Source organism: Protopterus annectens, chromosome 2.part2 (assembly GCF_019279795.1).
Source record: "Protopterus annectens isolate FY-2018-M chromosome 2.part2, PAN1.0, whole genome shotgun sequence".
NCBI classification, from domain to species: Eukaryota; Metazoa; Chordata; order Ceratodontiformes; family Protopteridae; genus Protopterus; species Protopterus annectens.
In genome coordinates this window covers 115,724,352-115,751,541 of record NC_056730.1, presented here as the reverse complement: position 1 = coordinate 115,751,541, position 27,190 = coordinate 115,724,352, and the positions used below count along the sequence as shown (strand labels likewise).

At 46.5% G+C, this 27,190-nt stretch overlaps 1 protein-coding gene across 3 annotated transcripts in view; it reads left to right on the top strand.

Annotated features, from left to right (window-relative positions):
• The window catches only part of MIER3 (MIER family member 3), an 874,587-nt gene that overhangs the window by 248,931 nt on the left and 598,466 nt on the right, over positions 1–27,190 (top strand). The window lies entirely within an intron of this gene.

Below are 27,190 nucleotides of genomic sequence, written 5' to 3'. Positions count from 1 at the left end.
TTATACCGATAATTCCATGTTTGCAAAAGGAAATTCTATGGTGGGCACAAGCATGTCAAGTAAACGCAGGCCTTCCATTCTGCAAGCCTCAAGCAAAACAAGTCATAACCACAGACGCCTCAGACTACGCCTGGGGGGCGCACATGAAGGACAGGTGCATTCAGGGCAGATGGTCCCAAAAGGAAAAGCACCTTCACATCAATCAAAAAGAAATGCTAGCAGTAATAAATGCAGTTACAGCCTTCAAAGACTTCTTGCATCCAGGGCAATTACTGATAAGAACGGACAACACCACAGTAATGTGGTACATAAACAAACAAGGAGGAACACATTCACACCCCTTGTGCAGACTAGCCATGACTCTTTGGAACTTGGCCCTGGAAAGGCAAATCCAGCTTCAAGCACAGTACTTGCCAGGACTGGAAAACACACTGGCAGACACTTTAAGCAGAAATATGACAGATCCACACGAATGGAAGTTACATCCTCAGGTGGTTACAGAGATAATCCAAGCGTGGGGGAGGCCAGACATAGATCTTTTTGCCTCCCACAGGAACCATCAATTGAAAAAGTTTTGTTCAAGGACCTTCCATCCAAAGGCCTGGAAAGTGGACGCCCTTTCATTCAGTTGGACAGCATGGACAGTTTATGCATTCCCACCTCTGCCTCTTCTGCCCAAGGTGCTTCTGAAAGCAAGAACAGACAAGCCAAGGATGATACTGATTGCTCCAGATTGGCCAAGGCAACACTGGTACCCACTCCTGAGGAGCCTAACTCATATTCCTCCCTGGTCCCTGCCTCTAACACCTCTTCTGCTGACTCAGAACATTTACAAAACTCTTCACAGTCAGCTGAAAACACTCGCTGCATGGAAAATACCTTAATACCACAACAGACCCTACTCTCCAAGGAGGTGCAGGATGTCATTTTGGAAGCCAGAAGACCATCTAGTAGAAAAGCTTACTCCGCAAAATGGAAGCGGTTTTGCTCTTGGAATGAGAAAAAAGGCCAGGACCCTAGAAAACTGAACTTGCCTCAGGTATTACAGTACCTAGCTGAGCTGCTGAACAGTGGACTATCATTTTCTTCCATAAAAATCCATGCCTCAGCCATTTCTGCAGAAATCAACATGGATCCTTCTTTATTCTCTTACCCACTCTTACGGCAGTTCCTCAGAGGGGCTAAGAATATAAGACCTCCAAGGAAGCAACCAATACCAGCCTGGGACCTTAATTACATACTAGAAAAATTAACATTGCCTCCTTTTGAACCTGCTGCCTCAACAGATTTGCAATATTTGTCCTGGAAAACAAGTTTCCTTCTGGCCATCACTTCAGCTTGTAGGGTTTCTGAATTATAGGCCCTCATGGCGGTGCCGCCCTTCCTCATCTTCCATCAGGACAGGGTTTCCCTTCGTACCAACCCATCTTTTATGCCAAAAGTGGTATCCAAGGTAGCCTTAAATCAAGCCATACACTTACCTACCTTTCATCCTAACCCTCAAAACAAAGGGGAAAGGCTGCTACACTCTTTAGACATCCATAGGCAGCTATGTTATTATTTGGACAGAACAAAGTCCTTCAGGAAATCAGAACAACTTTTTGTATCCTATGCTGTAGGGGCTCAAGGGAAACCAGTTACAAAACAGACCATTTCCAAGTGGATTGGCCACTGCATACGGTTTTGTTATTCCTATCATGGGAAATCTGTCCCTACTGGTATCAGATCTCACTCCACCAGGGCCACAGCCACCTCAACAGCCTTCCTCAGAGGTGTTCCTACTAAAGATATTTTGGAGGCAGCCACTTGGAGTTCTGTGCATACCTTCTCAAAACACTACCACCTGCCCTTGTATTCCAAAACAAGAGCAGGCTTTGCCACTGCTGTTTTGCAGGGCATTCTGGCTCAACCCAGTTCCTCATAGTACCTACCACCCTATGCATAGCTATGGGACTCTACCCATCTGTGATTACTGCAGCTGTATGCACGATGAACATAGTACAGTTTTGTACCTACCATAAATGTAGATGTTCGAGTGCTAATACAGCTGCAGTACAGGTTTCCCTCCCTCCTTCCCCACATACCACTTGACTGGGTTATCCTGCTATGTTTTATTTGCTTGCTTACACTGATTTTGCATTACATTGCATTTCTTTCACATATACAAAAAGCTTTATTTATGTATTGCCTTCCTTTTGGGGGCACCTGACATCTGGGGCAAGAAAGACTGAAGAACATGGCGTCGGCTGTGTCTTATATACTCTGGCCTTCCTGACGTCAGAAGAGTAAGCGACGACAACCGGCGCCAGACCAAGACTTTGGAATTCGGCCGACCGAGGGACCGCCTGACGGCTGAAAACTCATCTGTGATTACTGCAGCTGTATTAGCACTCGAACATCTACATTTATGGTACGTACAAAACTGTACTTTTCCCACCCTCCAGCCCCCTTGCCTCTCTCTCTCTCTCTTCTCTTTGTCTATTACTCACCCCTTACAGGGCTATTGGTATTTACTTTTTACTGGTGTTTTTTTCCCACCATAACTTAGCTCCGTATTGGGGGGTCCTGACATTTGGGGCAAGAAAAACTGATGTAATGGCATTGGCTGTTAGTTTTTATACCCCCCTGATGACCTGACGTCAGTCCTGAAGCGACAGCAACCGACGCAGAAATGCTAAGTCTCTCGTATTTGGGCCTACTGAGGGCTGCTGCAGGCAGATAACCCAAGTGTGAAGACTGCAACAGTGAATATACTTTAACATCTACATTTATGGTAAGTGTACACAACTGTACTTTCCTTTAGCACTCTTCCACATGCGGATTCTTCAGTGGCTTTTCTTCGCTCACTGATCTTTCCTGGAATTGCCAATGTCGCACATGATCTTGATCACAGAATCTTGCAAAAAGGACCTACTATGGTGGCTGATCTCTCCCCAGGTGACTCTGGGCAGACCCTTTCTAGTCCCGCATCCGGTAGCCACAGTGACCATGGACGCTTCCCATATTGGGGGGGGGCATTATCTGGGACGGACTGTCCAAGGGACTTGGCAATCTCATGAGTACCATCTGCGCATCAGTGTTCTAGAGATGAGAGCAGTGCTTCTGGCATTGCAAGCACTTCAGGACTCTCTACCTACAGGGACTATTGCAGTCCAGACAGTCAATGTGTCAGTGGTATGGTACTTCAGCAAGCAGGGTGGAACCAAATCTTACTCCCTTGTGTCAAGAGGCTCTTTGAGTATGGCAATGGGCGATGTGTTCCCAATGTTTTCTGACTGCAATGCACATTCCTGGAAAATCCAAAGTGATGGCGGACAGGCTCAACTGGGCTATCCTCATGTCTCACGAGTGGCCCTTGAAGAAAGAAGTTGCGGACTTGATTTTCCACAAATGGGGCCAGCCATGCTGCAATCTTTTTGCCACTCCCCTAAACAACAAATGCAGCAGCTACCTCGCCCTAGCTCCCTTTCCGGGACAGTCACCCAGGGATACACTTGTTCACGATTGGCCTCTGGGACTGCTATATGCTTTTCCACCCTTCCCTCTCATTCCAAAGGTACTTCAGAAAGCAAAGTCGTTGGGTTGCAAACTCATCCTCATTGCTCCTTACTGGCCTTGTCAGATATGGTTTCCGTTTCTTCGCCATCACCTTCAACTGGAGCCCTGGGTACTGGACCCAGTTCCAGACCTACTGACGCATCGGTCAGGCGGGCTTCACCTCTCCCTTCAAACTCTCAAGCTGACTGCTTGGTTACTCCACTTCCAGTCTTAGCCAGGCTCCCAAACATTTCCTCTGCTGTACAACACATTCTAGTATCCTCCCACAAGCCCACTACCAGGAGGATTTACACTAGCAAATGGAAAGAGGTTCTCTTACTGGGCCAAAAGAAATAACATTGATCCATTTATGGCTCCTGTTTCACAAGATTCTTGACTTTCTGGCCGAAACCTTCAAACAAGGGGCAGCTGCAGCTACTATTGGAGTCCAACTGGCTGCCATCTCCAGTCTTCATGTAGAAGACCTGGGTTCAAACATTGTTTCATAAGTTGTGCAGAGCATTCTTATGAGGTACAATGCTTTTACGGCCCCTGGTAAGAGAACCCCCGCCCAGGACCTAAACTTGCTTTAAGCTTCAGTGATTCTGCCCCCCCCTTTGAACCAGCAGCATCTTGTCCCTTGAAGTTTCTGTCTTGGAAAACCCTTTTTGGTTGCTATAACCTCAGCTAGACAGGTTTCTGAATTGCATGCTTTGTCTATTCGCCTGCCGTGTCTCATTTTTCACAATGATAGTCTCTCTCTAAGGACCATTCCTTATTTTTTGCCTAAGGTTTGTTCTGACTATAACTTAAATCAGTCCATTGAGCTTCCTGTGTTCTTCCCCATTTATGGCAACAAGGCAGAGTAAAAAAATAAATAATACATTCCCTAAATCTCCTTGTGTTCTGACTGTGCTTCTCAAACATTTTGGAAATGTAGAGTATATTTTAGTGCATTTATTAAAACTGTATTTGCCTTAATATTGCTACAACTCAAGTGCTCTAGGTTGCACTGCATCTGAATTTTGTGTGTTTTAGCTGCTCTTCTGTATATATAGACTAGCTACTTATTCTACTGTATTACTGCCTCTTAAGTCATTTTTCAGTTGTGCACTTGTCTTGCTTCATTTAAAAAGTTTTAAATTGCTAATTTGTGGAGTTTTAATTGCATTTACTGTTCAGGGCTACACATTCAAGTGCGTTGCCTTTTGTGTTTATTTACTGTATTATTGCATTGTTTAGTCTGTTTTAACCAAAACAAAAAATTGCTTGTTTCCCGCCTTTGCTAGCTAGTATAGTCCAGATCCCAGGCTTTGCTGGTTTCATGACTTTAATTTCTTTGTTCAGAGCTAGCCAGACCATGCTGTGGTAGAGGGAAGTCCTACTGCTTACCAGTGGGAGTGGTGAGCATTGTACTGTTCCTATCTAACACTAGAGAAGTGGTTTCCAGCACTGAAATTGTAATTTTATTAGCCATTTTGGGCTGATTTCTATCCCTTTCAACTTTCTGGCTTAAAAATGCGTGTCTTTGCACATTTTTCACATCGTGCAGCACTGCGGGGCTACTGTTAAACTATTCCAGGTACCAGAAAGTCTGCTCTTCAAATTTTCCCTTAGAACTAGCTGGATTCTCAGTAGTAGCACTAAAATCAGAACCCCTGTGACTAGCACTTGCCCTAGAACCTGCTGGAAAGCACTAGGAAGCCTTAAACTGATGCAAGCACTCAACTCTCCTTGTTAATAAGGAGAAATTAATCATAGGCACTAAACAGCCTATAATTGCAAAGTGCCTTGCAGAGGTAAGGGAAAACAGCTCTTGTACTTTACAAAAAAGCACCTAAACAGGCATGTCCAAGGGTCAGCTTCTGGTGATTTCTCCTGTCCACCTGGTGAATTTGGGCATACTGGTGCAATGCAGCAACTGCCTCATGTACACAGACAACCCTCTCCTCCTACCACCCAACACTACAACCTGTGAGAGATGCACTTACATAGCCAAACTGGAAGCAAAGCTCTCTGTAGCCAAGATTGTGCTAGACAGTCAAGAGGAGAAGGTTAACACCTGCACTACACCTCGGGCAACACAGCCCTTCAAAACCCACACCATCAACACCCACACAACTAAACCCACATATGCGGAGGCCCTTAACATTATCCTGCCCAAGCAACAAGGACCTCGGAAGCTGAAATGCAAACAAACACCAGTCACATCCAAAGTGGCACACAGCTCACAACACCAGTGTGCCACCCAGCAACAGCCCCTAAGGCAAGGCAATGTATCCAACACATTAGTCATAGGTGACTATAGTCAGGCACACTGATGTCCCACTCACCAGGCTTAGCAAGGAGAAAATTACAGTCAGCTCCCTGTCGGGTGAAAGAATCCTCGCCACATAATGCATGCACTCGTCACTCCACAACAAGCACAAATACGACTCTGTCATTGATGTTCATCGTGCATACAGCTGCAGTAATCACAGATGGGTTTTCTGCCGTCAGGCGGTCCCTCGGTCGGCCGAATTCCAAAGTCTAGGTCCGGCGACGGTTGTTGTCGCTTTCTCTCCTGACGTCAGTGAGGCCGGAGTATATAAGACACAGCCGACGCCATGTTCTTCAGTCTTTTTTGCCGCGGTGCCGGCAGAAGCAGTTCGCAAGTGCCGGTCGGCCAGCTCCTGAATTACGGAAATATTGGAAACCGAAGTCTTCATTAAAGCTAAGTACCCCGTTGGGGAAACTTTTCTTGCCTCAGTCCGATGTCAGAAAAAGTTAATAATTGTATTTCTTGTGGGAAGCAAATACCGCATAAGGATTTCCATTCCCTCTGCATACCTTGTTTAGGCCCAGACCACGACGTCTCGGGCTGTCGCTTTTGCGCTACTTTCAATAAACACACTATTAAGCGTCGGGCGGAGTTCGCCCAACACTATTTTGGTAAAGCCTTTGATGATAAAATGTCGTCGGATACTCCAACTACCGTTTTGTCCAAAAAACGCAAGGAAAAGGACCGATACGCGAGGTCCGCGGTCCCCGCCGACACCACGCCAAAACAGGCTACACGTGGTCCGGTTCTCAGCGAGACGCCTTTGCAGTCCTTGACTACCGACGACACTCCTTTGGCGGTGTCCTCTGTACCCGAGACCGCTGGTACCTCGGCCCTTTCCCAGACTACAACCACCAAAGCCTTTGCTAACGTTGAGCCTACTAATGTGGACAGGTCCACTTCCACCCATGGTGTCTTTAGACCCTCATCTTCTTTTTCTATTAAGGCCTTTACTAAATCCAAAGCAGCCAGGCATCCCAAGCCCAAGAGGCCTGTTGCACAGGGCCAATCTCCAGGCCCCATGCCTAAAAAACAGATGCTTAAAATGGCTGAGGATTTAATTACTCTTATCAGGGGTTCTCAACCCCCTCCAGACAAGAGACCCAGAGTGGAGGAAGATTCTCCCTCTTCTGATCAGGGCTTCATTTTATCAGAACATTCTGATGTAGAGGAACACTCTTACTCCCCTTTTGAGGATTCGGATGCAGAGCAGTCCATTCCTTCTGTATCTCCTCCTGAGGATTTTTCCTTTGGGGAAACCTTGCACACTTTGAGGGAACACTTCCATTGGGAAGGCCAAGACTTTTCAGATTCCAAGAAAAGACTTAGGGAATTTCTTTTGTTACCTCAACACAGACCTCTGGCGATACCTCCTGTTTTAGACATACTTGATGATGTTTATTCGGAGGCTTGCCTTAACCCGGATTCTCTGCATTCCTGCACCAGTCAAACCTGATAGGTACTACAGAGTACCTAACTCTCACCAATTTCTCTTCAAAAGCCATAATGCTGACCCTGAAACCATTTCTCAAGGCCCCAAGGGAATGAAGGCCTCCACTGCCAAGAATCCTCTTCCTGCCGAAAGAGAGTCAAGATCTTTAGAAAGGTGGGGAAAAAAGGTATATACCTCGGCTGCCCTAGCCATGAGGGCCTTAAATTGTCAGTTTCATATGCTTAAATATCAACAGTTCCTGTTATCACAATTAAGGAATCGAATGTCTCAACCTGAACAACCAGATTTGAAGGAGTTGCAGGATATGATGCATAGTGCAGAGCAAGTGGGTAAACACACCTTACAATGTGGTTATGATGCCCTAGAGGCCTCAAGTAGAGCGGCTGCTACAGGATCAGTCATTCGCAGACATGCCTGGCTTAGGGAACAAAACTTGCCTGATCATGTGAAAGCTAAACTTCTAGATGCTCCTTTACAAAAGGATGTGCTGTTTGGTACTAATGCTGAGGAGATATTACGGAAAATGGAAGAAAAAGCCAAATCTATGCAAACTGTCAAAGCTTTTTTACAGGTCCAACCACCACGTTTTAGCAGAAATTGGCCTTCAAAAAACTGGTCCTTTCCAGCCACTGACAAGCCCCAAAGAGGTAGATACAGACGCACAAGGGGCAGAGGGCAATCACAAGGATCATATAGAGGCAGACAATGGCAAACTCCAGCACCAAGAGGTGGCGAAGACAGTGCACAACAATACAGGAAACAAACCCAATGACTCCCTCATTTCCATGCCAAGCATGTCTCAGCTGGCAGCACCTTTGGGAGGAAAACTAGCATTATTTGCAAAAAATTGGCATATTGTCACAACAGACAAATGGATCCTGGACATTATAAACAGAGGCTACAAATTTCAATTCCACACTCTTCCAAAAATGAGAGGCATGCCAAACCTGCCACACAATCAAAGGGCAGAGGCACAACTACAAATTTCAAAACTCATAAGCATGAGAGCTATTCAAGAGGTACCTACTCATGAACAAGGTCAAGGTTTTTATTCAAGACTTTTTCTGGTACCAAGGAAAGGAACCGACTGAAGACCCATTTTGGACTTATCCATCCTTAACACATTTCTACTCGTACCAAAATTCAAGATGCTCACATTACAGCAACTTCTTCCCATGCTGGGCAAGGAGTTTTGGCTGGTAACATTGGACCTCAAGGAGGCATACCTGCATGTCCCAATCAGACAAAGCTGCAGAAGATACCTCAGATTTCTTGCAGGTTCAATCCACTATCAATTCTCTGCATTGTCCTTTGGCTTATCTACTGCGCCCAGAGTATTCACAAAGTGCCTGGCATCAGTGATTGCTTACTGCAGACTTCAAGGGATACAAATTTACCCTTATTTGGACGACTGCCTGATCCAAGCGGACAGCAAGTACATACTTCTGTAACATCTGGCATATGTAACACGGTTACTGCATTTTCTGGGATACACAATCAACAAAGAGAAATCCAGGCTAACTCCATCTCAGAAAATAACTTTCCTGGGTGCCAACTTGGACACAAACACCCAGATGGCCTCTCTTATGCCAGAAAAACAGGGGCAACTAACTCAGTACTTCAAAATACTAGCAAAATGTACCAGGCTTACTGCAAGGAAAATCCTGCAGGCTCTGGGCTTCATGGCATCTTGCATTCTTTTAATCCCATGTGCAAAGCTGCATATGAGGAAACTTCAATGGTACCTAAAAAACCTATGGTCTCAACACAGTCACAGTTTGGAAACAATAATACCAATAATTCCATGTTTGCAAAAGGAATTTCTATGGTGGGCACAAGCATGTCAAGCAAACACAGGTCTCCCATTCTGCAAGCCTCAAGCAAAGCAAGTCATCACAACAGACGCCTCAGATTACGCCTGGGGGGGGCGCACATGACGGACAGGTGCATTCAGGGCAAATGGTCCCAAAAGGAAAAGCACCTTCACATCAAGCAAAAAGAAATGCTAGCAGTAATAAATGCAATTACAGCTTTCAAGGACTTCCTTCATCCAAGACAATTACTGATTAGAACAGACAACACCACAGTAATGTGGTACATAAACAAACAAGGAGGAACACATTCATACCCCTTGTGCAGACTAGCCATGACTCTTTGGAACTTGGCTCTGGAATGGCAAATCGAACTTCAAGCACAGTACTTGCCAGGATTGGAAAACACGCTGGCAGACAATCTAAGCAGAAATATGATAGATCCACACGAATGGAAGTTGCATCCTCAGGTGTTTACAGAAATAATCCAAGCGTGGGGGTGGCCAGACCTAGATCTTTTTGCTTCCCACGGGAATCATCAATAGGAAAAGTTTTGTTCGAGGACCTTTCATCCAAAGGCCTGGAGAGTGGACGCCCTTTCATTCAGTTGGACAGCATGGACAGTTTACGCATTCCCACCTCTGCCTCTTCTGCCCAAGGTGCTTTTGAAAGCAAGAGCAGACTGACCGAAGATGATACTGATTGCTCCAGATTGGCCAAGGCAACACTGGTACCCACTCCTGAGGAGTCTAACACATACTCCTCCCTGGTCTCTGCCTCTAATGCCTCTTCTGCTGACTCAGCACAGCTACAAAACTCTTCACAGTCAGCTGAAAACACTCAATCTCGCTGCATGGAAAATTCCTTAACACCACAACAGACCTACTCTCCAAGGAGGCGCAGGATGTCATTTTGGAGGCCAGAAGGCCATCTACTAGAAAAGCTTACTCCGCAAAATGGAAGCGGTTTTGCTCTTGGAATGAGAAAAAAGGCCAGGACCCTAGAAAACTGAACTTGCCTCAGGTATTACAGTACCTAGCTGAGCTGCTGAACAGTGGACTATCATTTTCTTCCATAAAAATCCATGCCTCAGCCATTTCTGCAGAATTCAACACGGATCCTCCTTTATTTTCTCACCCACTCTTACGACAGTTCCTCAGAGGGGCTAAGAATATAAGACCACCAAGGAAACAACCAATACCAGCCTGGGATCTTAATTACATACTAGAAAAATTAACATTGCCTCCTTTTGAACCAGCTGCCTCAACAGATTTGCAATATTTGTCCTGGAAAACATCCTTCCTTCTGGCTATCACTTCAGCTCATAGGGTTTCGGAACTTCAGGCCCTCATGGCGGTGCAGCCCTTTCTCATTTTCCATCAGGACAGGGTTTCCCTTTGTACCAACCCGTCATTTATGCCTAAAGTGGTATCCAGGGTAGCTTTAAATCAAGCCATACACCTACCTACCTTTTACCCCAATCCTCAAAACAAAGGGGAAAGGCTGCTACACTCTTTAGACATCCATAGGCAACTACGTTACTATTTGGACAGAACAAAGTCCTTCAGGAAATCAGAACAAAGGGAAGCCAGTTACCAAGCAGACTATTTCAAAGTGGATAGACCACTGCATACGTTTTTGTTATTCCTATCATGGGAAATCTGTTCCTACAGGTATCAGATCACACTCCACCAGGGCCACAGCTACTTCTACAGCCTTCCTCAGAGGAGTTCCTACCAAAGATATTTTGGAAGCAGCCACTTGGAGTTCTGTACATACCTTCACAAAGCACTACCACCTGCCTTTATATTCCAGAACTAGAGCAGGCTTTGCCACTGCTGTTTTGCAGGGCATTCTGGCTTAACCCAGTTCCTCCTAGTACCTACCACCCTGTGCGTAGCTTTGGGACTCTACCCATCTGTGATTACTGCAGCTGTATGCACGATGAACATAGTACAGTTTTGTACCTACCATAAATGTAGATGTTCGAGTGCTAATACAGCTGCAGTACAGGTTTCCCTCCCTCCTTCCCCACTTGGTAAAGGCATGGGGCCTAACACCCTCTTCATACAACCTGACTTGGTTATCCTTCTATGGTTTATTTGCTTGAAACTACTGATTTTGGATTATATTGCATTGCTTGTATATGCATATAAACATATTTTATGTATTGCCTTCCTTCTGGGGGCACCTAACATCTGGGGCAAGAAAGACTGAAGAACATGGCGTCGGCTGTGTCTTATATACTCCGGCCTCACTGACGTCAGGAGAGAATGCGACAACAACCGACGCCGGACCTAGACTTTGGAATTCGGCCGACCGAGGGACTGCCTGACGGCAGAAAACCCATCTGTGATTACTGCAGCTGTATTAGCACTCGAACATCTACATTTGTGATAGGTACAAAACTGTGCTTTCATGTTGGAGTGAATGACTTGAGGCGTATCTCCCTGGACTACAGAAAAAGAAACATGGAAGAGCTCTCAGATCATGTGGCCCAGGCAGGTATGACCCTAGCTGTGAGTAGCATCCTGCCTTCGCCCAGAATGATACCACAGTATAAAGACAAAAACGATTGACTTCAACAATTACCTAAGCTTCTGGTGTCATTCAAAGGGGATCCAGTATCTGTCTGCCTATGACGACATGATTGGCAAACCACGGTGCTTTGCCAGAGATGGTCTGCACCTTTCACCCCTGGGATTCAGGTTACTGGCTAAAGCTCTTGCCACTCCTATAGTGCCTTTTTAGGCAAGGTTCAAAGGACAAAACCACCACCGTAACAGATAAAAGCATGCAAAATCTGAAGGTAATGCTACTCAGTGCTAGAAGTCTAAACCTCAAAATGCACTCTCTCGAGACACTCGTAGAGAACATCGATATCTGTGCAGTAACTGAGACCTGCTTCAGGGCTCCAGAGAGCACCCCTGCAATACCAGGCTACGATTCTTACCACACTTTTCGGCCATCAAACCAAGACCGAAACACTAAAGATGGAGGAGTGTCCATATTCACACCTCCAGGCTAGTTGCCCAACACAATGCATCTAAAATTCTCCCAGTGCAACTAACACTAGATAAGACTGCAGTCCAAACTGTAGCTTGCTACAGATCCCCCACCATGCCCCAAGATTCTCTCTACACTTTTCTAAACGTACTGGAAAATATTAAGATACAACCAAACACCCTAATACTGGGTAATTTCAACTACCCTGCCATTAACTGGGAAAACTACTCGAGTACCAGCACCTTTTCCCAACAGTTCATGGAATTCATAACTTCCAACGCCCTGGATCAAGTAATCCATTGTCCCACCATGTGCTCCAGTATCCTAGACCTAGTCATTACCAACATGGGAGATTCTGCACACCAGTGGTCACCCCCTCATTGGTCAGGTCTGACCGTAAGCAAATCACCCTTGACATCCATATCCCCCCTCCCCCCAGTAAAGAAACCTCTGTAAAAAAAAAAAAAACTTCTCCAAAGCCAACTTCAGTGTACTCAAGTCAGAAGTGACAAACTTCATGACACCCTTGCAGACGGTAGCTGAAAGTTCGACTGCTGAATCCTACACTAAGGCACTGTACGAGCACATCACTCGTGCATGAATCGTGCCATCCCAAATATAACCAAGACCCTCTTTTCCAAAAAAAAAGGAAGCCAATCTGGTTGTCCCCTGCCATAAACAAACTATACAACAGAAGGACGAAACTGTTGCAGAAAAGAGGAAAATCCCAGGATGCAAAAAACTCCCCTACTAACCTCAGTAAGAAGCTGAGATACCTCATAAAATCCTCTAAAGCTAGTTACGAAAATAAAATTGCCAAAGATTCCAGACAACCACAAGGCATTCTATAGTTATGTCAAGAATCTAAATGGCAATGCTCAGATCTGCTTTGAGCTACAACAGAATGGCATTAAATATACTGAACCCAAGGATATTGCCAATATCCTGGCAGATCAATTTAGTGCCAACTTCACCCCCTAAAGGGCCCATCTTAATACCAAAAGATTGCCAAATTCCGGTTATCACTGACACACAGGTAGAAACCGCTCTCTCCAAAGCTAAGAATACAGCATTCATGGGATCAGATGACATCCCGGGCTGTGTACTACATGAACTACAAAATGAACTGGCACCTTACCGAAGTGTCATGTTTAGTCATAGCCTCACCTTAGGCTTCATGCCCACTGAGTGGCACACAGCTACAGTTATCCTACATCCACAAGGGGGGATCTACCTTGGATCCTGGGAACTACTGTCCCATCAGCCTGACGAGCCTGATCTGCAAGGGCATGGAATGCATTATCATGGAACTTATAAACAAAGACATTGGCAACTTTCAAACACTGGACTTCTCCAGTTTGGGTTTGTGAAGGGCTGATCTTGTCTCCTGAGCCTAATTGACTTCTTTGAATCAGTCTCCAGAGCTGTGGACGAGGTAAGGCGGTCCACACAGCCTATCTGGACCTCGCCAAAGCCTTTGGCACCATCCCCCACTCTGGAGAACTAGATAAACTTACTAAGCTGGGCATAAATCCCTACATCACTTGATGGGTTGCCAACTGGCTTACTTGACAGAACCCAGACTGGAAAAGTAGCTGACTCCAAATCCAGCTCCAGACAAGTGGAGTACCTCAGGGTTCAGTCCTGGGACCGCTCTTGTTTGGCATCTACTTCTCTAAAGTACAGGCCAACATTAAGGGACTCTTTCTAACAAAGTTCGCAGATGACTGCAAACTGGGAGCCATTATTGTAACCCCAAATGATGTGGATATTCTACAAAGGGGCCTTACAGAAACAGATGCTTGGTGCCAGAGCCATGGGCTCAAGCTTAATGCCAAGAAATGTATAGTTATCCCCTTTGGGAAAAAACGTGTACCCATGAGTTACCACATAGGTGACCGTACACTAAACACCGAAGTGTGATGAGAGACTTAGGGACACAGGTGGACAGTGGTCTCATCTTCGATAACCACGTCGCCACAATAGTCAGGAAATCCTTTTATGTGGCACACCTCATCACTAAGGGCTTTTCATCCAGAAAAAAGGAGGTCATTGTTCCACTGTACTCATCCCTCATTAGACCCATTATAGAGTACAACGCCCCGTTTGGTATGTACCTCACAAGACATCTGCAACAGCTGGAAAGGTCACAGAAATACCTCACTAAAAGAATCACAGGCCTAAAGCAGATGCCCTATACTGACAGTCTCAAACTACAGGTATACAAGGCCATGTCAAACTCTGAGCTGTTGGACATGCTCCACTTAAAGAAAACCCAATCCCTCAGAGCCACACGCTCCAGGGATCTAAACCTTGTCATCACAATGAACAAAACGTGCTGGAGGGATAGGTTCGACCCAGAGACTCCCCATACTCTGGAATAGACTGCCCATACATGTCAAGCAGAGCACCTCATTGACCCTCTTCAAAAGGAACCTTGACGATTGGATGGGAGATGGGAAATTCACCTCTGGGATCACTTAATTCGCCCTGCTAGACAGGGAAGTAAATATTCTGGGAAGAAATGTCCAGGGAATTGTTATGGCTAGGCTTGTATAGGTCCTAGGACCGATAGCCTAATATCAACCTATGGATGTTCAAAGACAGTTATGTTTTTATTTACACAGTACCAAAGACATCAGAAAGTCAGTCTAATTGTTCATATCCTTTGCTGACAATAAGCAAGGTTGTCCAGTTTCTAAAGTGACATTATCAAAATGGCTGTCAGACACAATCACTTATTCGTATGGTTTGCATAAAGGAAGCTTCCAGGAAGACCCAGAGGACATTCAACTAGGGCCTTAGCCACCTCTGTTGCCTTCCAAGCTAAATTACCTTTAGATTCAATCTGTGCAGCAGCAACATGGTCAAATCCTCATACCTTTGTCTCTCATTACAAAGTGGATGTGGCCTCCCAGAACAGCGCATCCTTTGGTTCAACAGTCCTGACGAGTTTGTTTTAGTGAGCCACCCAAGAACCAGGTGCTGGGGACACAGCCCCAACCAGCAAGAATGAAGGCGAGATGGGACAGCATAACATAAAGAAGTTATGTACCTACCATAATGTTCCATATTTGTTGTCCTTCATCTCGCCTTCCTTCTTGGGCCCCCCCTTCCTGGAGGTTTGAGAGGAGTTCTTTATTGGTTACACAGGCGGAGTTTCCTGCTGACATACCAGGTTAGTTAACCATGCATTGTCCTTTCCTCTGTGCTTCCTATTTTGAGGTATAAGAGCTTAATAAAAAAAAGTTTTTTTTACTGTATATGTCTAGTGTAGGCTATTACAAATGAGATTTGGGTAGCTGCCGCTAGGCATGTTGGGATAAAGGGTAGCCTCGAGCCAGGAAAAGCTCTCAAGCTTTAGTAAATCGGCTGAGTCGGAGCAGAGGATCGGCTCCGAACCCCAACCAGCAAGAAGGAAGGCGAGATGGACAACAAACATGGAACTTTGGTCGGTTCATAACTTTTTTCATTCACTGGGGCCAACCTTGTTGCAATCTTTTCTCTTCTTACCTAGATAACAAGTGCAGCAGTTACTTTGACATAATCTCTCTTATAGAACAGGCACTGAGGGAGGCTGTATTCCACCCCCCCCAGTCTCCTGTGTGCTTTTTAAACATTTCGTCTGATTCCAAAGTTACTTCGGAAAGCTAGGAAGTGCATAGCAAAACTTATTCTGACTGCCCCCTTTTGGCCTCAGCAAGTTAGGTTCTCTTTTCCTCTAGCCTCAACTGAAACATCCACCTTGGATGTTGGACCGGTTTCCAGACCTTCTTTGTCATCCTTCTGGCCAGCCTCAGAGACCTAAAATCCCTGAAATTGTGTGGTTTCTCCAATTTCAACAGTGGCCAGAGATGCCAGGTTAACTTCTGCAGTTATTCAGATTTTGTCATCCTCACAGAAGCCAAATACCAGGAAGGTTTATCTTGGCAAGTGGAAAAGGTTTACCATATAGACCCTGTTCCATTTGTTTGGACCCTTTTTTCAGCTCTTCTTCCATCGATTTTGGATATTTTGGCAGAATTATTTCAGAAGGGCTCTCCAAGTCCAGGTAACAGCCATTTCCCATTTTCATGTGGGACAGAATCAGACTTCTGATGTTCATCGTGTTTCACTGTTGCAGTCATCACTGTAGGGTTCTTCCTGCCGGCAGGCAGTCCTCAGTCGGCCAGAATCCCAAAGTCTGGGTCCGGCGTCAGCTGTTCAGTCATGCTCCCTGATGTCAGAACGGCAGGAGTACAAAGCTGCCAGCCGACGCCATGTTCTCCAGTCTTTCTTGCCGTGCAGTGAAAGCAGTTCGCAAGTGCCGGTCGGCTGACTCCTGATATTTTTTCGTGCTTCAATCCGAAGACTTACTTTCTCTTCTCAAAGCTAAGTACCCCGTTGGGGAAACTTTTTTCTTGCTCCAGTCCGATGTCAGAAAAAGTTAATAATTGCATTTCTTGTGGGAAGCAAATACCTCATAAGGATTTCCATTCTTGCTGTATTTCTTGTTTAGGCCCTGACCACGACGTAGCTAGTTGTCGGTTTTGTGCTAGACTTAACCAACGTACGTATTAAGCGGATGTATGATTTTGCTTTTCACTACTTTGATAGGCGATTTAATTATAAAATGTCGTCGGACATGCTTCCGACTACCGGAGTTCACAAATGGCGCAAGGATAAGGACAGGCCTCCGAGGTCCAAATCAGACGACGTTATACAAGTAGAGCCAGCTTCAGGTTCGGCTGTCAGTGAGGCGCTTTCGCCGCCCCTGTCATCGGCCATTTCAGAACCAACAGCCGAAACGGACTCCCAAGAGGAGCCAACTAGGCCTTTGAGCACTCCAGCTGCAGGACCTTTGGACAATGCTCCCTCGGATGGGTCCGGAGCCGCTGTGCAGGTACCGGCTTCCGAGGAGGTTTTCAGACCTACACAGCTTCTGATAAAGGCAAAACCAAGGACAAAGACTCCTTCTAAATCTAAGACACCAGCCCAGGCCTCTTCTGATCCGGGACCCAAATCCCAGAAACAGTTACTAAAAATGGCGGAGGACTTGCTAACCATGATTAGGGGTTCACATCCCCCTCCAGACAAAAGGCCAAGGCAAGAGTTGGATTATGAATCTTCTGATCAGGCATCTACTTCTTCAGTGTCTTCCTCTGAACAGGACTATTCTTTCCCTCCTTATGAGGATTCTGATGCTGAGGAATCTATTCCATCAGCTTCTCCCCCTGAGGATTTTTCTTTTTGGGAAACTTTACATGACATGAGGGAACATTTTCACTGGGAGGGACAGGAGTACTCGGAATCTAAGAGAAGGCTCAGGGATTTCCTTCTTCTTCCCCAACATAGACCCCTGGCTATTCCTCCTATTTTGGATATTGTGGATGATGCCTTTTCTGAGGCTAATTTAACTCCTGACTCCTTTCCTCCAGCCCCTGCCAAGCCCGACAGATACTACAGGGTCCCTGACTCCCACCAGTTCCTTTACAGAAATCCTACTGCTGATCCAGAAACCATTTCTCAGGGTCCTAAGGGGGTTAAGGCTGCCTCTGCTAAAAACCCTATTCCGACAGATAAGGATTCCAGAGCTTGGGAGAGATGGGGCAAAAAAGTGTATACTTTTGCTACTTTATCGATTAAGGCTTTAAATTGCCAACTTCATATGCTAAAATATCAGCAATTCCTACTGTCTGTTATGAAACAAAAGTTAGGTACCATTTCTGCATGTGCAGATAATAAGGAATTACATGATTTGATGCATGCTACTGAACAAGTGGGGAAGCATGGTTTACACTGTGGTTTTGATGCCTTGGAGGCTTCTTGCAGGGCGGCTTCCTCTGGCACAGTCATTAGAAGACATGCTTGGTTAAAGGAACAAAACTTACCTGATCAAGTGAAAGCAAAGTTACTGGATGCTCCTGTTCAGCATAATGTTTTGTTTGGGCCTAAGGCTGAAGAGGTGATAAAGAAAATGGAGGATAAGGCAAAATCTATGCAAACGGTTAAGGATTTCTTACAAGTTAACCCCCCTAGATTTAGCAGAAATTGGCCAACCAAAAATTGGTCCTTTCCCAGCTTGGACAGGTCTCAGAGGGGTAGATATAGGCGCACCAGAGGGAGACCTCAAACACAGACCTCTTACAGACCTAGACAATGGAGTGCTTCCACATCCAGGGGTGGAGAGGACAGACCTCAATCATATAGAAAACAGGCTCAATGACTCCCCCTGCATGGCTTCAGGAACTTCTCTCCTGAAAGCCCCTCTAGGAGGAAAACTCTCTCTTTTTCAACAAAATTGCACTTGCATAACCCAAGACAAGTGGGTCCTGGATGTAGTTTCAAGAGGTTACAAATTCCACTTTCATACCTTGCCAAGTCCAAACGGATGGCCAGACCTACCAAAATACCAATGGTCCGAGGCATTAAACCAGGTGGGATCCCTCATGGCTATGAGGGCCATAGAACTGGTTCCACAATCAGAGACAGGGCAAGGCTTTTCCTCAAGGCTCTCTCTAGTTCCCAGAAAGCAAATCTCATGGAGACCCATCCTGGTGACCCATCCTGGATCTATCAGTCTTAAGTACTTTTCTGGAGATACCAAAGTTCAAGATGCTTACTCTACAGCAGCTCCTGCCAATGTTGAGCAGAAATGCTTAGATGGTGACATTGGATTTAAAGGAGGCTTACCTACACATCCCTATCAGACAGGAGTGCAGAAAATACCTCCGGTTCAAGACCGGCTCGAAACATTACCAATTCTCTGCGCTGCCCTTTGGCTTGTCTACTGTGCCCAGGGTCTTCACCAAGTGCCTGGCACCAGCAGTAGCTTATTGCAGACTCAAGGGCATTCAAATTTACCCTTATCTGGACGACTGCCTTATTCAAGCAGACAGCAAGGATGTTTTACTCCAGCACCTGGAATTTGTCCAAAATCCTCTCAAGTATCTGGGATTCACTGTAAACATAAAAAAGTCAAATTTGACACCCACGCAACAAATAACTTTTCTGGGTGCTCTTTTGAACACAACCACCCAGATGGCATTCCTGACATCCGAAAAACCGCTACAGCTGGCTTCCACTTTCAAAACCTTGGCTTCTGTAACTCGGCTAACTGCAAGGAAATTCCTACAGGCTTTGGGTTACATGGCCTTCTGCATCCTTCTCATACCAAATGCAAGACTACATATGAGAAAAGTACAATGGTACCTAAAAAGTGTATGGTCCCAGCATTGCCACAGTCTAGCCACACAGATTGCTGTCTTGCCTTGCCTACAAAAGGAATTCCATTGGTGGACCATGGCATGTCTTCACAACAAAGGGAAAGCCTTCAGTCTACCTCCAGCCAGCCAAGTGTTAACCACGGACACCTCTGATTACGCATGGGGAGCCCACTTGCAGGCAAAGGGTCTGCGAGGTTTTTGGACAGAGGATCAGAAGCACCTACATATCAATTTAAAAGCGATGTTAGCTGTTCAGAATGCCCTCTTGGCTTTCAGGGATCTTCTACAACCAGGACAACTACTGATGCGAACAGACGACACCACAGTTATGTGGTACATAAGCAGGGGGGCTCACATTCCTACCCCCTTTGCAGACTGGCCATGACTCTATGGAACACAGCTCTAGCTTGCAAAGTGGATCTACAAGCTCAGTTCCTTTCAGGGAAACAAAATACTCTGGCAGACAGCCTGAGCAGGAACCTGTCAGACCCACACGAGTGGATGCTAGACACCCAAATATTCAAGAAGATTACAGAAGCCTGGGGCTGCCCGGACATAGATCTATTTGCATCCCCCCTCAACCACCACTTACAGATTTTGTTGCATAAGGACATTTCACAAGCTAGCATGGAAGGTGGATGCGCTATCATTCAGTTGGAAAAACCTCAAGGGGTATGCCTTTCCACCACTACCCCTTCTACCACAGGTGTTATTAAAGATCAAGCGGGACAAGCCCAAGATGATGATTTTACTGGCCCCAAATTGGCCTCGTCAATTTTGGTACTCAACACTGAAGAATCTATCTCCGGAACCACCTTGGATTTTGCCTCAGATTCCCAATCTTTTGTCCCAACACCAGGGCCTGGTTTTGCACTCTCATGTCAAAACTCTCAGCCTGGCAGCCTGGCGAATTCAGGATCTATGATTAATTGTCCAGGTGGCTTTACGATGGTATTGCATTCATTTATGGAAAGATGGGATTGACTTTACTTGGCAAACCAGTTTAAAGCTGTCCAAGAGGTGGCTGCCTCTACTGCCCCACTAAAGTAAGGTTCCCATTAATGAGATTTGTGTTGCAGCTAACTTTGTGCAGCACTAAAAGTTGGATATGCAGTCCAAGTCCCATCCATCCTTTGGCTCCACCATAGTCAAGAATATCCTTCGTCGAGACCACCCAGGAAATTTTGGGATAGCCTGGCAATCTCTCCCAGTTGTTGGAACAGATGCGAAAGTCAACATTGGACACGAAAGTTGTATAGTTGTTATAACTCTAGATGTTATGTAGTCCTATCTCGTCTACATTCTTGTCCGTGGGTACTTGGCCGATATTACTAGCTCAAAGTCTCTCATTGGCTTGGACTAAGAGGGTATCCCATGGTGCACTGCTCCATATCCCCAGATCTCGTTTGCCGCTTGTGTAGCTCGGAAGTGGTCTCGCTTGGCTGTGGCTAAGTACCTTCTTTTTGCTATTTCTCTTTGAGAAATTTGTTAGTTCATACCCAAAAGCTATTTTAATAGCTACTCTTGTTGCTGATCGCTAAATTGTGTGTAATTTCATTGCTTGAGTGTGTGAGTTGTTTTTTGGTATCCCTAACTGTTCCAGCGGGCTAGGCGTTTTAGTTAGAGGACCTAGTCCTCCCCTCTGTTGTTGGATAAATCTTTTTGGTGTCATTGTGTTCTTTCTGTGTAATCCCTAGAAGAACCGTTTCAGTTAGAGGTTCTTAGAGTGTGTCTAGTACTGTTTTTCTGGTATTTTTAAATTGTGTTTTTCCCGCCCTTTTTGTAAGTTGCGTCTAGGTGTTTCGCTAGTGTTAATTATAAAATGTCCAAGGATCAGAAGGAGCATAAGCCTTCTGGCTTTAAAAAATGTTCCAGATGTGGATATAAAATGTCCATCATGGATGGACACACTGTGTGTGTCGACTGCCTTGGAGCCATCCATTTACAGGAGTCATGTAGGTTTTGCCACGCGTTCAGTCCTAGGGTGCTCCAGGAGAGGAAAAAATAAATTAATATTAAAGGGACTTCTGAAACAGTCTTTTGAGGAAGCTATAGACTCTGCATCTAGTACTCAGTCAAAATATAAAGCTTCCAAGTCTAAGAAAAGGTCTGGCTCCATCTGCCACTTCGGAGCCTCCAGAGAAGATTACTGTTTTGGACTCCACCTCCTCGGCTCCACTGTCCTCGGGGCCGCAGGAGGTATCAGTGTTAACTGAATCGGCATCGGCTCCTATTATTCTTGAACCCATTCGGAGCCGGTCGCCCAATGTGAGGCATGGTTCACCAGACAAGAGATCCCAATCTCCATCGCTCTCCTCCAAATCCTCCAGGCTTTCTGATTTGGATGTTGATAGGGTAGTGCAGAGGCTCCTGCAGTCGCTGGTGTTGGCCAAATTGTTCTCGGCTCCAACCCACTCGGCTCCGGAGCCAGTTCCTTTGACCGTTTCGATGATTCCTCCTCCGAGCACATCCTTGTAGTCGGAGCCGGTATGCTCCGCTCCAAGTGATGTTTCTGTGCCGGCTCTGATATCCCCTCTGGGTCTATCAGTGCCGACCTCGGCTCCGACCATGTCGGTTCCGTCCACAGGGTTCGAGACTCTGGTGTCTCCGGTCGGGCCCGAGGGGGATACTTCGGGACATCTGTCTGTTCCGAGTCTCCCACTCGGTGCATCGGCTCGGGGTACCTCGGTCCCGGTCGTGGCCCCGGAGGCCGGTCGGTCCTCGGACTCAGGGGGACCTGCATTCGAGGCCATGCGGAGCGCGCTGGCCAGATCGTCAGCTACATCACCCGGGTCGGTCATTCTGTCCCCCACCACCACAGCGAGAGCTTCTGACGCTCATCCATCCATGGACAGTAGAGTGCCAGGCCCTAAGGATACCCCCACGAGCAGTCCCCAACTTTCTCCCAGAGTCCGTGCCTGAGGAGCCTCCTAGAAAGAAATTGTGCAAGAGGAAACGCACAGACTCCCAGGATGAGTCTCACCTCAGATACTGACCTCGAGGAATCTGAAGGGTCCCCCAAGTCTTCCTCTGATGATGTTTCTTTCTCCGATATCCTGGAGATACTGAAACAAAGAGGAGACTGGCCTTCCAAAACTCCTTCCGAGGAGGAGTCAGTATTCCTTAAGGCTTTTGGCGCTCAACCCTCCGCCTCCTGGGTGTCTCCACTCTTCGACGAACTTCTTGACCTCATTTGTCGAAGAGTATGGGAAAACCCTGATTCTGTGGAGCACATGCTCAGGCGTCCCAACAAATTCCTGTCCGCACCCCAGGGAAGAGAGTTTCTGTCAAAAGGATTCCCTGTAGATGCCATTGTGGTGGCGGCAGCCACCCAGAAGGAAGTTGCAGAGTCTTCCTCATCGGTTCATCCTCCTAACGAGGAGTCTAGGACCATGGACCAGTACGGGAAGTGTACCATATCTTCAGCAACCTTCACTTTACGGTCGCTGAATTATTTGTCTCACTCTACTCGGCTCGAGAGATATCTCCTCAGAGAGTTGGGAGATACTCTTGCAGGTAACATACCTGAGGCAGTGGCTCAGACTGTTAACGCACAGGTTTCTACCCTCAACTCCATCACTAACTCGTCCATGCGGCTCATTTCGTATGCAGCCGAAGGAGCGAGTAGGGCAACAAGCTCAGGGGTCGCCCTTAGAAGGAAAGCCTGGCTGCGCCTGTGTCACTTCGCGGAGGTCTTCAAGTCTTCCTTCACTGACGCCCCATTTGACGGTTGCTCCTTGTTTGGGACCAAAGTGAAAGACACCCTCACCAGGTGCAAGCAAGAGGGAAAGACCCTGTGTGTGCTGTAGGGGACCGTTTTTCCCTTCCTTCTACGCCTTATCCCCCAGGCCCAGCGGGGGGGGGGGGGTCAAGAAATCAGAGGTTTTTTCCTGCCGCACAAGGTGAACCCCCTCCAGAGGCAGGGGGGGGGGGGTTACTCAGGGAGACGTCGCCCCAGAGGCAGAGGGGCCCCCGCAATTCCGGAGACCGCGACTCATTCCGTGGCTCTCCATACTCTCATTCCTGAGGGTGTGCCCGGCTGCGCTTATCCGGAGCCAGTCGAGGGTCGAATTTCCTTATATCCGGAAGCCTGGGAGAGCATTACCTAGGACCGATGGGTATTAAGGATAATTTCCGGAGGTTAACTTATCCCATTCTCTTCAATACCCCCATCAATAAGAAAAATCCCAGACGTTCCACTCAGTCAAAGGGATCAAGCAGCCTCAGAGGTCTCTCAGCTGCTAGAAAAAGGAGCCATTCAACGAGTCTCCTCAGACCAAATCGGATTAGGGACTTGCTCAAGATTCTTTTTGGTGCCGAAAAGTACAGGGACCAGAGACCCATACTAGATCTCAGTCAACTCAATTACGTACATAAGTCCAAGTTCCATAAGGTCACACTACAATCGATTCTCCCATTGTTGGGAGAGGAAGTATGGATGTGCTCCATCGATCTCAAGGATGCTTACTACCATGTCAAAATGCACACTACAATCATTCTCCCATTGTTGGGAGAGGAAGTATGGATGTGCTCCATCGATCTCAAGGATGCTTACTACCATGTCAAAATGGACAGAGCATCCAGGAGTCACCTACGCTTCCGGCTGGGAGCCAGTCACTTCCAGTTTCGAGCACTGCCCTTTGGTCTCACCACAGCCCCCATGGTGTTCACCAAATGTATGACAGTGGTGACGGCTCACTTGAGACGTCAGGGATTCCAGGTGTTTCCGTACCTAGACGACTGGCTCCTTACCACCCCCACCAGGCATCAACTAGTTCAGACCAGGGACGCTACCATCAGTCTGTCACCAATTGGGCATAACAGTAAACTGTGAAAAATATGCCTTATTGCCCTCACAGCGTGTCACCTTTATAGGAGCAGAGTTGGACACCATTCGAATGCGAGCATTCTTACCATAATAAAGGATCACAGTATTGCAACAACAAATACACATGCTGATGCCCCTGAGACAAGCAAAGGCAAGACTGGCGGCAACTATCATGTTGGTCCCTCTAGCGAGATTACACATGAGACTTCTTCAATGGCTCCTCTTTGTCCAATGGTCTCTCCAAAGACTCCCACTATCTCATCCCATATTACTCAGACAGGTGCAAGCAGGACCTCCGTTGGTGGCTGTGCACCAACAGTTTGAATGGGGGAAAGCCCTTCGTTCCTCCCGTCCCTGTTGCCACGGTGACCATGGACGCCTCCCAGATGGGGGGTGGGGGGGCATTATCTCGGCAGGACAGTCCAAGGCACGTGGCAGGAACACAAGATAACATTTGCATATAAACGTCCTGGAGATGAGAGCAGTGCTTCTTGCGTTGCAAGCATTTCAGGAAGTTCTTCTTCTAGGGACTATTGCGATACACTCAGACAACATGTCAGTAGTGTGGTATCTCAACAAGCAAGTTGGAACCCGGTCTTTACCCCCTATGCAGAGAGACTATGCGAGTGTGGCATTGAGCAACGGTTTCTGGTGGCAACGCACATTCCGGGGAAGTCCAAATGCCTTACGAGTGGTCCCTGAATCGCCTGGTTGCAGAGCGAATCTTCAGCAGATGGGGTCAGCCTTGCTGCGACCTTTTTGCCAGCCCTCTCAATGCGAAACGCAGCAACTACTTCACGCTGACCCCCCCCACACACACACACAGGGGGAATCACCCAAGGACGCTCTGATTCACGATTGTCCCTCCGGTCTGCTTTATGCTTTCCCTCCATTTCCCCTTCTCTCAAGGGTGATTCAGAAAGCGCAATCCTTGGGAAGCAGAATGATTCTGATTGCCCCACACTGGCCACGTGAAGTATGGTTCCCCTTTCTTCAGCCATACATTGTGGACACTCCTTGGATTCTGGACCCTCTACCAGATTTACTGACACACATGTCGGGACAGCTCCACATCTGTCTGAGGACACTCCGGTTGACAGCCTTGGCTACTCCACTTCCATCGCTAGTCAGACGTCATAATTTTTCACCAGAAGTGGTCCATATATTATCGTCCCCTCATAAGCCATCCACTAGAAAGATTTACTCTAGCAAATGGAAAAGGTTCTCTATCTGGGCTCATACTAGAGGCATTGATCCTTACACAGCTCCAATAGATTTAGTTCTGGAGTTCTTGTCTCTGCTGTTCTATCAGGGGTCCGCATCAGCCACCATCAAAGTTCAGCTGGTGGCGATATCTAATTTCCACGTAGCGAATGAACCTAGTCTTATGGCGCACAGACTATGCAAAGCATTCCTTAAAGGTACCCTGTTGCTTCTTCCCCCAGTGTCCAAGCATTCCTTAAAGGTACCCTGTTGTTTCTTCCCCCAGTGTCCGAACCTGTCATGCCCTGGGATCTCAATTTTATTCTTCAAGCCCTTACTCTACCACTATTTCAGCCTGCAGCTACCTATGAATTAAAATTCTTAACATGGAAAACAGCATTCTTAACAGCAGTCACTTCAGCAAGGCGGGTCTCGGAAATTCAAGCCCTCTCCATCAAACCCCCATATTTGATCTTCCATAAAGATAGGGTCTCTCTTAGACCATAACCCCTCGTTCCTTCCTAAAGTGGCTTCCGTGTCTTAACATGAATCAGTCCATTGATCTGCCGGTGTTCTTCCCCCACTTTTCTAACAAGGCAGAATTTAGATTTCACCAATTGAATGTACATAGACAGTTACGCTTCTGTCCGCACCAGACAAAAGATATCCGGAAATCTGACCAACTCTCTGTCCTTTTCGGAAAACCGATTGGGTTCTCTGGTATCCAAGGTCACGCTGTCTAGATGGATAGCCAGTTGTATCTCTTTCATCTTTCAGGAGGTAAAAATTTGCCATTTCCAGTCAAGGCACATTCTACGTGTGCTTATTCTACATCCACAGCCTATCAAGCTAGATTGTCAATGGATGATATATGTGCTGCAGCTACTTGGGCTTCTCCTCACACCTTTGTTTCTCATTACAAATTGGACGTGGTCTCCAAGGGCAGATCTTCCTTTGGCTATACAGTTCTCAGGAGTATTTTCCTATGAGCCACCCAGGATGTAGGTGCTAGGGACGCTGTCCCACGGGTAAGAATGTAGGCGAGATAGGACTACATAACATCAAGAAGTTTTGTACTCACCATAACATTCGATGTATTTAGTCCATCTCGCCTCACATTCTTACTTACCCTCCCACCTTCCCCTTGTCTGGAGGATTTGGAGGTTAGGTTGTCACCCGCAGAGTCCCTTGATTAGTTATTGTTTATATGGGTGTGAGGTGTGTATGAAGTACATATGTTGTTTCGCAGCAAACTAGATCTGGGGATATGGAGCAGTGCACCATGGGATACCCTCTTAGCCCAGCCAGTGAGAGACTTTGAGGTAGTAAAATCAGCCGAGTCAGAGCCGATATTCGGCTCCGAACCCACAGGTGAGAATGTGAGGCGAGATGGACTACATACATCGAACGTTATGGTGAGTACATAACTTCTTGATCTGTTTTGTCTTGTTTCATCCAGTTAAGCATCCATCTCTCCATACCCCCATTCTAAATTATTCTGGAGAGTCGCATTAGATCTTGCCAGGGGCCTTGGTTAGATCTTACCAGAGCCTTGTCTTTTGGACAGCCTTTTTGCTGTTTTTTCCTTTCACATTTTTGTTAGGGTGCTCTGTTAAGCCGGGGTTTGTTTCCTTGTAGAAATTGTACAACTTTAAGCAGGCAAACAGGATCTGATGTAATCTGAGGACCGTAGGAAATTTTGGGTAGGGGAGGTGTCAGAGCCCTGGATCTAAACTTGTAAAAATGTGCTGAGTTCAGATTCATTAACAGTTGTTGCAGTGAACAAAACAAGACTGCACAAATCTAGTATTCTGGTAATTACATAAC